Raw genomic sequence first — 9,896 nt, forward strand, 5'->3', positions numbered from 1 at the left:
ATATCATGGACATATTATCAATCATAACAACTTTTTATGGAAACTTTCCTATAACCCATTTTTCCCGCCAATGTGCACATCGACAATTCTGTTCCTGCTAGTCATGCTTAGACAACTTGACTATATTTCCTGCTTAGGAAGTCGTGTGCCAGACGGTTTTTGGAACGAAGCTCGTTTGGTACCCCAAACGGGCCCCGGGGCTGTGTGGGCCACGCTGGGGGGCTGTTTTTTGTGCGCAAACCTTCCGAAGCAAAAAAGCACGAAAACAGACCCAGGTGTGAAACCCGGATTTCCATTTTCCCTACTTAAGCAGGTGGTTAAGGAAATTAACTAATTGAACGTTAAATCCTGTATTGTAGTGAAGGAAATTTCTAAGGGTTGAATAGATTTTCCTTGAGTAGTTTGAGTTAAGCTTTAATTGGTGAAATTTGACTAAGTGTAAGGTCAAAAGGACCCATGCGTTAAGTGTTAGGAGACATTAACGCATAAATTGAAAAGGCAACCATGCGTTTGTAAGGTTCGACGCATGATTAGCCAAAGTATTGGCAAGAGGCATTGCCAATAATTACTCATGCGTTGGAAGCCAAGGAGAAAAATGACTAAGTGTTTGACAATGCGTTGGTGTGGTGCCATGCGTTTGCCATGAAAGAAAGGTTACTTGAGCATTGAGAGAGGTTGAAGTATGGACAAGAACAACGCATGCAGCAACCAAATGTATTGAGAGGTTAGAACAATGCATGCGGCAGCCTCAAGTTGCGCATCCAAGGGCGCTGGATGTTGGATGCGTTGGATGCGATGGATGCGATGGATAGAGGCATGCGGCGATGAAGGCAGGCGCGATGGATGCATTGGACATGATGGATGCGATGGTAAGTAACCGAAGGCATGCGGCTGAAGGAAATGCATTGGTAGTTTGCGGTGATGCAAGGGCATGTAGTGATGTGAGGGCATGTCGTACAAGGGCATGCTGTGAGGCGAGGGCATGCGATGACGCGATACGAGACATGCGTCGATGGATGGCATGCAGCGAGGGAGGCATGCTGCGTTGGACGCGGCAGTGCTATACGATGGTATGCCATGATGGATGCGATGGATACGGCAGTACTACACTATACGTTGGTGATGTGCTATGCGTTGGTGATGTGCTATGTGTTGGTTATGTACTATGCATTGGACATCTAAGGGTATGTGGGCGCATAGGACAAACTAGTAGTATGCATTGGAGTGTTGGTCAATATCCTAGTTGAGCGCTTAGAGCAAAGGTAAGCCATGCGAAGGAGAAGGATATGCGACCAAAGAGGAGGTTGCGAGCATCTAGCATAAGGAACCAAGTTTCGTCAATTAGATGCACAAGGAAAGATTGAATGGATGCATACGCCGATGGATGGTGTCCGGACATATGTAGGTTGCGGTAATTGGATGGGCACATTTGTGGTTAACGCATATGTGGTTGGATGAACCAATATGAAGGATGAAGGCTGGAGGATGGACGCATTCAAGGATGTCATCCGAACATGTGGCTTGTTGGGAAGAAATCATAAGCCTTAAGCAAATGAGGTGGATGCATAAGAAGACATGCAAAGTTGAGGGTTGTGCGTTGGTAAAAGGGGAGCAAGACACCTTGGGATGTGCTGATGCAAGATTGCGGAGATAGTGTAAGGAAGAGACACTTGGACATGCGGCTAAGTAGAAGGTGTCGACCTTAAAGCAATCTTGGACGCATATAAATAGGGCCAAGGACTTCAAATGAGAACTCAAAAATCTCTTCAAAGGACATAAAGAAGAGTGTATTGGGAGGAGACTATGCGTTGGTAACAAGACCATGCGTTGGTCAAGAGGTTCAAGAGGGGAGATGTTGTTGGACAGAAAGGACAGGAAGTAGTATCAACTTGGGACGAGGAGTTCTCCTAGAATACTCATGCGTTTGGAGTGATTCTAAAGCCACTTGAAAGCTAGGAGAGTTTAGTTTTCAGGGTAGGGCTGCCGAAGAAGAATCTCCAAGGAATCGGGCTAGAGAATGAGGAAAAGATAGAGGGGTCGAGCTATAGAGTAAGCTGGGCAAGTCTTGATGTTTTTATGTTTCCGGCCAATCCACGAGGAGTTATGAGCTAAGACTTTATGGGTTCAAAGGGGAATCAAGGAAACCTAAGGAACTTTGGAAAGGAAAGTTCCTAACCAAACAAGGTGAGTGGTTATTATGTTGTTATATTGTTGATGTAATTTTTATATATAGGTATATATGTTTGTCTTGTTATTATGCTTGTTAAGATATTGCTTGTATGTTTGTGTTAGAAACTGAAATTGTACCCCGGATATATAGTTAGCATGCTTGAAAAGGTACTTGGCGGGAAAATATAGTCGGCTTCAGCTGGCAGGAAAATATAGTCGGCTTCGGTCGACGGGAAATTATAGTCGGTGACGATCGGCAAGAAATATATAGTCAAGTTACCTAAGCATAGCTAGTGGGAAAATAGTCAATGTGCACATTGGCGGGATAATAGGGTATAGGGAAAGTTTCCACAGGAATTGTTGTTACATTACTTTAATGTCGGATCATGACAGGGATAACCAGCAGTAAAGCTGGGGATGTTCTTATTATGTAATAACCAGCAGTCAAACTGGGGTTGATTGTTTTATCCAGCAGTTGAGCTGGGGATAATCCAGCAGTCTGGCTGAGAAATAATTGTGAACTTGTGGTAATGTTCTTGTTGACTATGCATTGATTTCCAAAAATATATTTCTGTAGTCAAAGTTATTTGTTTATCTAAAGGCACCACTCACTGGGCTTTATAGCTCATGTTTTCCATGTTTTATGTTTTACCCCTCCCCCCCCCCCAAGGTAGCGGAAGGTGAGGAGTTCCAGGGTGTTATTAAGGTCAAGGTCTACTACATGTCGCAGTTACACTTCCGAAGGGTTTTCCAGTTGTGCTTGTAAACTTTGTAGCTAAGTCTTGAAATTGTACAAACATTACATTGTTGTAATAAAATTGGCCTACTTAATCAGTTGGTTGTTGAATTTGTTCATTGGTATCAGAGTTATTTCCGCAAGAGTTATTAGGTAGTAAGTGTCAACAAAAGGGTTGATAACTGCTGCAGTCATGCCCTTTCTTAGGCTCAGAGAATAGTCTGGGACGAGGTGTGACCAGGGGTTAAGAATGATGATAAAAAGTCGTGTGTCAGACGGTTTTACGAACGGAGGTCGTTTGGTGGCCCAAATGGCCCCCGGGGCGGTGGGGCCCACTTTTTGCTCCCAAAACTTCTGGCGCAAAAATGCGCGAAAACGGACCCAGTGCTTAAGAACCATGAAAACAATGCATGTGCCAGATGGTTTTGTGATCAGAGCTCGTTTGGTGCCCCAAATGGCCCCTGGGCCGTGCGGGGGTGTCGTGGTGCCTTGCTGAGGTGTCGCGGTGCCTTGCTAGGCTGTCACATGGCTTGGCTAGGGTGTTGCATGGCACTACTGGGGTGTCGCGGGCAGGGCCACGGGGCCCAATTTCCCGAATCTTCCATCACGAAAAAGCATGAAAACAGACACAGGGGTTAAGAACGATGAAAAAAAGCTGTGTGTCAGACGGTTTTGGGAACGGAACTCGTTTGGTGACCCCGGCCCCTGGGGCCCACTTTTCACACCTGAACCTTTCGGCAGGAAAATGCGCAAAAATGAACCCAGGGGTTAAGAATGATGATAAAAAGTCGTGTGCCAGATGGTTTTGCGAACGGAGGTCGTTTGGTGCCTCAAACATCCCCCGGGGCCCTGCGGGGGTGTTGTGATGCCTTGCTGAGGTGTCGTGTTCCGTTGCTGGGGTGTCGCTTGGCTTGGCTGGGGTGTCGCATGGGTTGGCTAGAGTGTCGCGGGGCAGGGCCACGGGGCCCAATTTTTTGTCCCTAACCTTCCGTCACGAAAAAGCGCAAAAACGAACACAGGGTTTAAAAACGATGAAAAAAAAGCCATGTGATAGACGGTTTTGGGAACGATCTCGTTTGGTGCCCCCACAGCCCCATGGCCCACTTTTCGCTCCCGAACCTTCCGACATGAAAATGTGCGATAATGGACCTAGGGGTTAAGAAAGATGAATAAAAGCTGTGTGCCAGATGGTTTTGGAAGCGGAGCTCGTTTGGTGCCCCAAATGGTCCCCGGGGCCCCGCAGGCTACGTGGGTGGCCGTTTTTTGTGTGCGAACCTTCTGGAGCAAAAAAGCGCGAAAATGGACCTAGAGTTTAATAATGATGATAAAAATTTGTGTGCCAAACGGTTTTTCGAACGGAGGTCGTTTGGTGCCTTAAACGTCCCTCAGGGTCGTGGGGCTCACTTTTTGCTCTCGAACCTTCTAATGCGAAAATGTGCGAAAACAGACCCATGAAAAAAAAGGCATGTGGCAGACGATTTTGTGATTAGAGCCCGTTTGGTTCCCCAAATGGCCCCCGGGGCCCCGCAGGGGTGTCGTGGTGCCTTACTGGGGTGTCGCATAGCTTGGCTAGGGTGTCGCATGGCACTACTAGGGTATCGTGGGGCAGGGCCACGGGACCCAATTTTTGCTCCCGAACATTCCATCACGAAAAAGCATGAAAACGGACACAGGGGTTAAGAACGATGAAAAAAAGCTATGTCATACGATTTTGGGAACGGAGCTCGTTTGGTGACCCCGGCCCCCGGGGCCCCAGGGCCCACTTTTCGCTCATGAACCTTCCGACACAAAAATGCGCAAAAACGAACCCAGGGGTTAAGAACGATGAAAAAAAGTCATGTGCCAGACGGTTTTGGGAACGAAGCTCGTTTGGTGCCCCAAACGGCCCCTGTGGCCCTGCAGGATGCGCTGCGGGGCCGCTTTTTGTGCGCGAACTTTTCGGAGCGAAAAAGCACGAAAATGGACCCAGGGGTTAAGAATGATGATGAAAAGTCGTGTGCCAGAAGATTTTGCGAATGGAGGTCGTTTGGTGCCCCAAACATCCCCCGGGGCACCGTGGGGGTGTTGCGATGCCTTGTTGGGGTGTCGCTTGGCTTGGCTGGGGTGTTGTGGGGCAGGGCCACGGGACCCAATTTTTTCTCCCTAACCTTCCATCACGAAAAAGCGCAAAAATGGACACAAGGTTTAAGAACGATGAAAAAAAGTCGTGTGCCAGACGGTTTTAGGAACGAGCTCGTTTGGTGCCCCAAACAGCCCCCGCGGCCCCATGGCCCACTTTTCGCTCTCGAACCTTCCGACACAAAAATGCACGATAATGGACCCAGGGTTTAAGAAAGATGAATAAAAGTCGTGTGCCAAACGGTTTTGGGAGCGGAACTCGTTTGGTGCCCCAAACGGCCCCCCGGGGCCACGCAGGCTGCGTTGGTTGGCCATTTTTTGTGCGCGAACCTTCCGGAGCGAAAAAGCACGAAAATGGACCTAGGGGTTAAGAATTATGATAAAAAGTCTTATGTCAAACGGTTTTTCGAACGGAGGTCGTTTGGTGCCCCAAACATCCTCCAGGGCTGTGGGGCCCACTTTTTTCTCCCGAACCTTCCGGCGCGAAAATAGACCCAGGGGTTAAGAACCATGAATAAAAGGCATGTGCCAGACGGTTTTGCGATCGAAGCTCGTTTGGTTCCCCAAACGGCCCCCGGGGCCCCGTTGGGGTGTCGTAGGGCCTTGCTAGGGTGTCACTTGGCTTGGTTCGGTTGTCGCATGGGTTCACTGGGGTGTCGCGGGGCAGGGCCACGGGGCCCAATTTTTGCTCCCAAACCTTCAATCACAAAAAAGCACGAAAATGGACACAAAGGTTGAGAACGATGAAAAAACATCGTGTGCCAGACGGTTTTATGAATGGAGCTCGTTTGGTGCCCCAAACAACCCCCGGGGCCCCACGACCCACTTTTCACTCCCGAACCTTCCGATACAAAATTGCGCAAAAATGGACCTTGGGGTTAAAAAGATGAAAAAAAGCCGTGTGCCAGACAGTTTTAGGAGCAGACTTCGTTTGGTGCCCCAAACGGCCCCCGGGGCCCCGCAGGCTACGTCGGGGGGCCATTTTTTGTGCGCGAACCTTCCATAGCGAAAAAGCGTGAAAACAGACCTAGGGGTTAAGAATGATGATAAAAACTCATGTGCCTGACGATTTTGCGAACGGAGGTCATTGAGTGCCCCAAACGGCCCCCGAGGTTGTGGGGCCCACTTTTTGCTCCCAAACCTTTCGACGCGAAAATGCGTGAAAACTGACCAAGGGGTTAAAAACCATAAAAAAAAGGCGTGTGCCAGACGGTTTTGCGATCGAAGCTCATTTGGTGCCCCAAACGTCCCCAAGGGCCTTGCGGGGGTGTCGCGGTGCCTTTCTTGGGTGTTGCATGGCTTGGCTGGGGTGTCATGGGGCAGGGCCATGGGGCCCAATTTTTGCTCCCGAATTTTCCGTCACGAAAAAGTGCAAAAACGTACACAAGGGTTTAGAACGATGAAAAAAAGTCGTGTGCCAGACAGTTTTGGGAATGAAGCTCGTTTGGTGCCCCAAACGACCCCCATGGCCCCGGGTCCCACTTTTCGCTCCCAAACTTTTCAACACAAAAATGCACAAAAACGGACCCAGGGATTAAAGACGATGAAAAATAATCGTGTGCCAGACGGTTTTGGGAATGGAGCTCGTTTAGTGCCCCAAACGGCCCCTAGGGCCGTGGGGACTACTTTTTACTCCCGAACCTTCTGGCATGACAATGCACGAAAATGGACCTAGGGGTTAAGAACCATGAAAAAAATACGTGTGCCAGACAGTTTTACAATCGAAGTTCTTTTGGTGCACCAAACGGCCCTCGAGGCCCCGCGGGGTGTCGCGGTGCCTTGCTGGGGTGCGCATGGCTTGGTTGGGGTGTCGCGGGGCAAGGCCACGGGGCCCAATTTTTGCTCCTGAACCTTCCGTCATGAATAAACGCAAAAATGGACACATGTGTTAAGAACGACAAAAAAAAAAAGTCGTGCCCTAAACGGCCCCCAGGGCCCTGGAGCTCACTTTTCGCTCCCAAACCTTCTGGCACAAAAATGTGCGAAAATGGACCCAGGGGTTAAGAACGATGAAAAAAATTCATGTGCTAGACGGTTTTGAGAACGGAGCTCATTTGGTGCCCCAAACGGCCCCCGGGGCCCCGCGGGCTTTGCCAAGGGGCCGTTTTTTGTACGCGAACCTTCTAGAGCGAAAAAGTGTGAAAACGAACCCAGGGGTTAAGAACGATGAAAAAAAGTTTTGTGCTAGACGATGGAGCTCATTTGATGCCCCTAACGGTCCCCGGGGTCCTGCAAGCTTTTCCGGGGGGGCGTTTTTCGTGCGCGAACCTTCCGGCGCGAAAATGGACCCAGGGGTTAAGAACCATGAAAAAAAGGTGTGTGTCAGACGGTTTTGCGATCGGAGCTCGTTTGATGCCCCAAACAGCCCCCGGTGTCACACTCCGCCTCAGACTACCCTCTGAGCCTAAGGAAGGGCATGACTGCAACAGTTATCAACCCTTTCGTTGACATTTACTGCCTAATAACTCTTGCGGAAATAACTCTGATACCAATGTACAAATTGAACAATCAACTGATTAAGTAGGCTCATTTTATTTTAAAACAATGTAACGTTTATACAACTCAAAGACTTAACAACAAAGTTTACAACAACAACCGTAACACCCTCCGAAAGTGTAACTGTTACATGTGTCAGACCTTGACCGTAGTAGCACCCTAGAACTCCTCACCTTTCACTACCTGGGGGGGATAAAACATAAAACATGGAAAACATGAGCTATAAGCCCAGTGAGTGGTGCCTTTAGATAAACAAATAACTTTGTCAACAGAAATATACTTTTGGGAAAGTAATACATAGTCAACAAGAACATTACCACAAGTTCATTATTATTTTCCAAACAAAGCGCTGGACAATCCTCAGCTTGACCGCTGGTCAAAAAAATCAACCCCAGCTTGACCACTGGTTATCACATAATAGAAACATCCCCAGTACTTTTACATGTATACTAAGACAACAACAATCCCGTGGAAACTTTCCCTGTACCCTATTATCCCGCCAATGTGCACATCGACTATTTTCCTGCTAGCTATGCTTAGGTAACTTGACTATATTTCCCATCGGTCGTCACTGACTATCATTTCCTGCCGATCGAAGTTGACTATATTTTCCCACCGAGTACCCTTTTCAAGCATGCTAACTATGTATCCCGGGTACAATTTCAGTTTCCAAAACAAACATACAAGCAATATCTCAATAAGCATAGTAATTAGATAAACATATATCCCTGATCATGCCAATTTAACATTATCCCCTATATATATTTACCTATATATAGAAATTATATCAACAATACAACACACAATAACCACTCACCTTTGTTGGTTAGAAACTTTCCTTTCCGAAGTTCCTTAGGTTTCCTTGGTTTCCCTTTTTGAACCATAAATTCCAGATGCAAATATCAGCTTAGATTACTCATAGTTCCAGACCTTATTTTAAGATACTTTCTTCTGAAAACATGTTCTAAAATGTCTCAAGAAGCTTACCATAAAATCTTAGCTCATAACTTCTCGTGGTGTAGCCGGAATCTTCAAAATATCAATACTGGCTCAGCTTACCCGACAGCCTAACCCTTCTGTCTGTTTCTCAGCTTCCAGCACGACTCCTTGGAGCTTCTTCTCCGGCAGCCCCACCATGCAAACTAGACTATTTTAGCTTTTAGATGGCTTTGAAATCACATCAAACACACGAGCATTCTGGGAGAACTCCTCTTTTAAGTTGATGCTACTTCCTGTCTTTTCTGCCCGACAGCATCTCCCCTCTTGGAACTTCTTGACCAACGCATGGTCTTCTCCCACTTAGTCCTCACACACTCTTTTTTACGTCCTTTAAAGAGAATTTGATTTCTCATCTGAAGTCCTTGGCCCTATTTATAGGCGTCCAAGATTGCTCCATGGCCAAAACTTCCTACTTGGCCGCATGACCAAGTGTCTCTTCCTTACACCATCAATGCAATCTTGCATCAGCACAACCCAAGGTGTCTTCTTCTCCTTTCACCAACGCATAGCCCTCATCCTTTACATGTCCTTTTATGCATCCACCTAATTTTCTTAATGTTTAAGGCTTCCTCTCAAGAAGACACATGGTTTGATGATGTTTTCAATGTGATCTCATCCTTTATATGCGTCCAACTCTTGGATGTTCAACGCATAGTCCATACTCAATGCATAACCTATAATTAACGCATATCAAGCCAACCCACTATCATCACAATCAGACTTAGCCATCGCAAGAGCCAACCATCACCAACGCATAGGGTGGTCGCTCATCCTCGATGCATGGCTCACTAGGTACCACCGCAAGGCTTGCTCGACATGGGCGCATGGTGCTTGGCATAGGCACTACCCACTCGACGTATGAGCATGCTACATAGGCATTGGCCATCGCTCGATGCATGGGCATACTGCATAGGCGCTAGCCATCGCTCGTAGACTTGCTCGGCCGCATGGGCGTGCTTGACACATTAATGCTCGGTAGGGCACTGCGACGAATAGGCATGGTCGTTCGACAGGGCGCTTGCTGCATAGGCTGACCGCTCGATGCATAAGCAGGGGTGCTCGGTGCATGGCATCGACGCATCAGTAGGGGCACTCGGCTCATGGCATCGAAGCATAGGCATGGCCGCTCAGCAGGCTCGACAGCGCTCGACGCATGGTCGCTTCCATCAACGCACGACTGGGCAGTTTGGCCAAGGCTGCGGATGGTTTTACGAACGGAGCTCGTTTGGTGCCCCAAACGGCCCCCGAGGCTCCGAAGCCCACTTTTCGCTCCTGAACCATCCAACACGAAAATGAGAAAAAATGGACCCAGGGGTTAAGAATGATGAAAAAAGGCGTGTGCCAGACGGTTTTGGGAACGAAGCTTGTTTGGTGCCTC

The sequence above is a fragment of the Benincasa hispida genome, chromosome 12, assembly GCF_027475165.1.
Source record: "Benincasa hispida cultivar pf3 chromosome 12, pf3_genome.v1.1, whole genome shotgun sequence".
NCBI classification, from domain to species: Eukaryota; Viridiplantae; Streptophyta; class Magnoliopsida; order Cucurbitales; family Cucurbitaceae; genus Benincasa; species Benincasa hispida.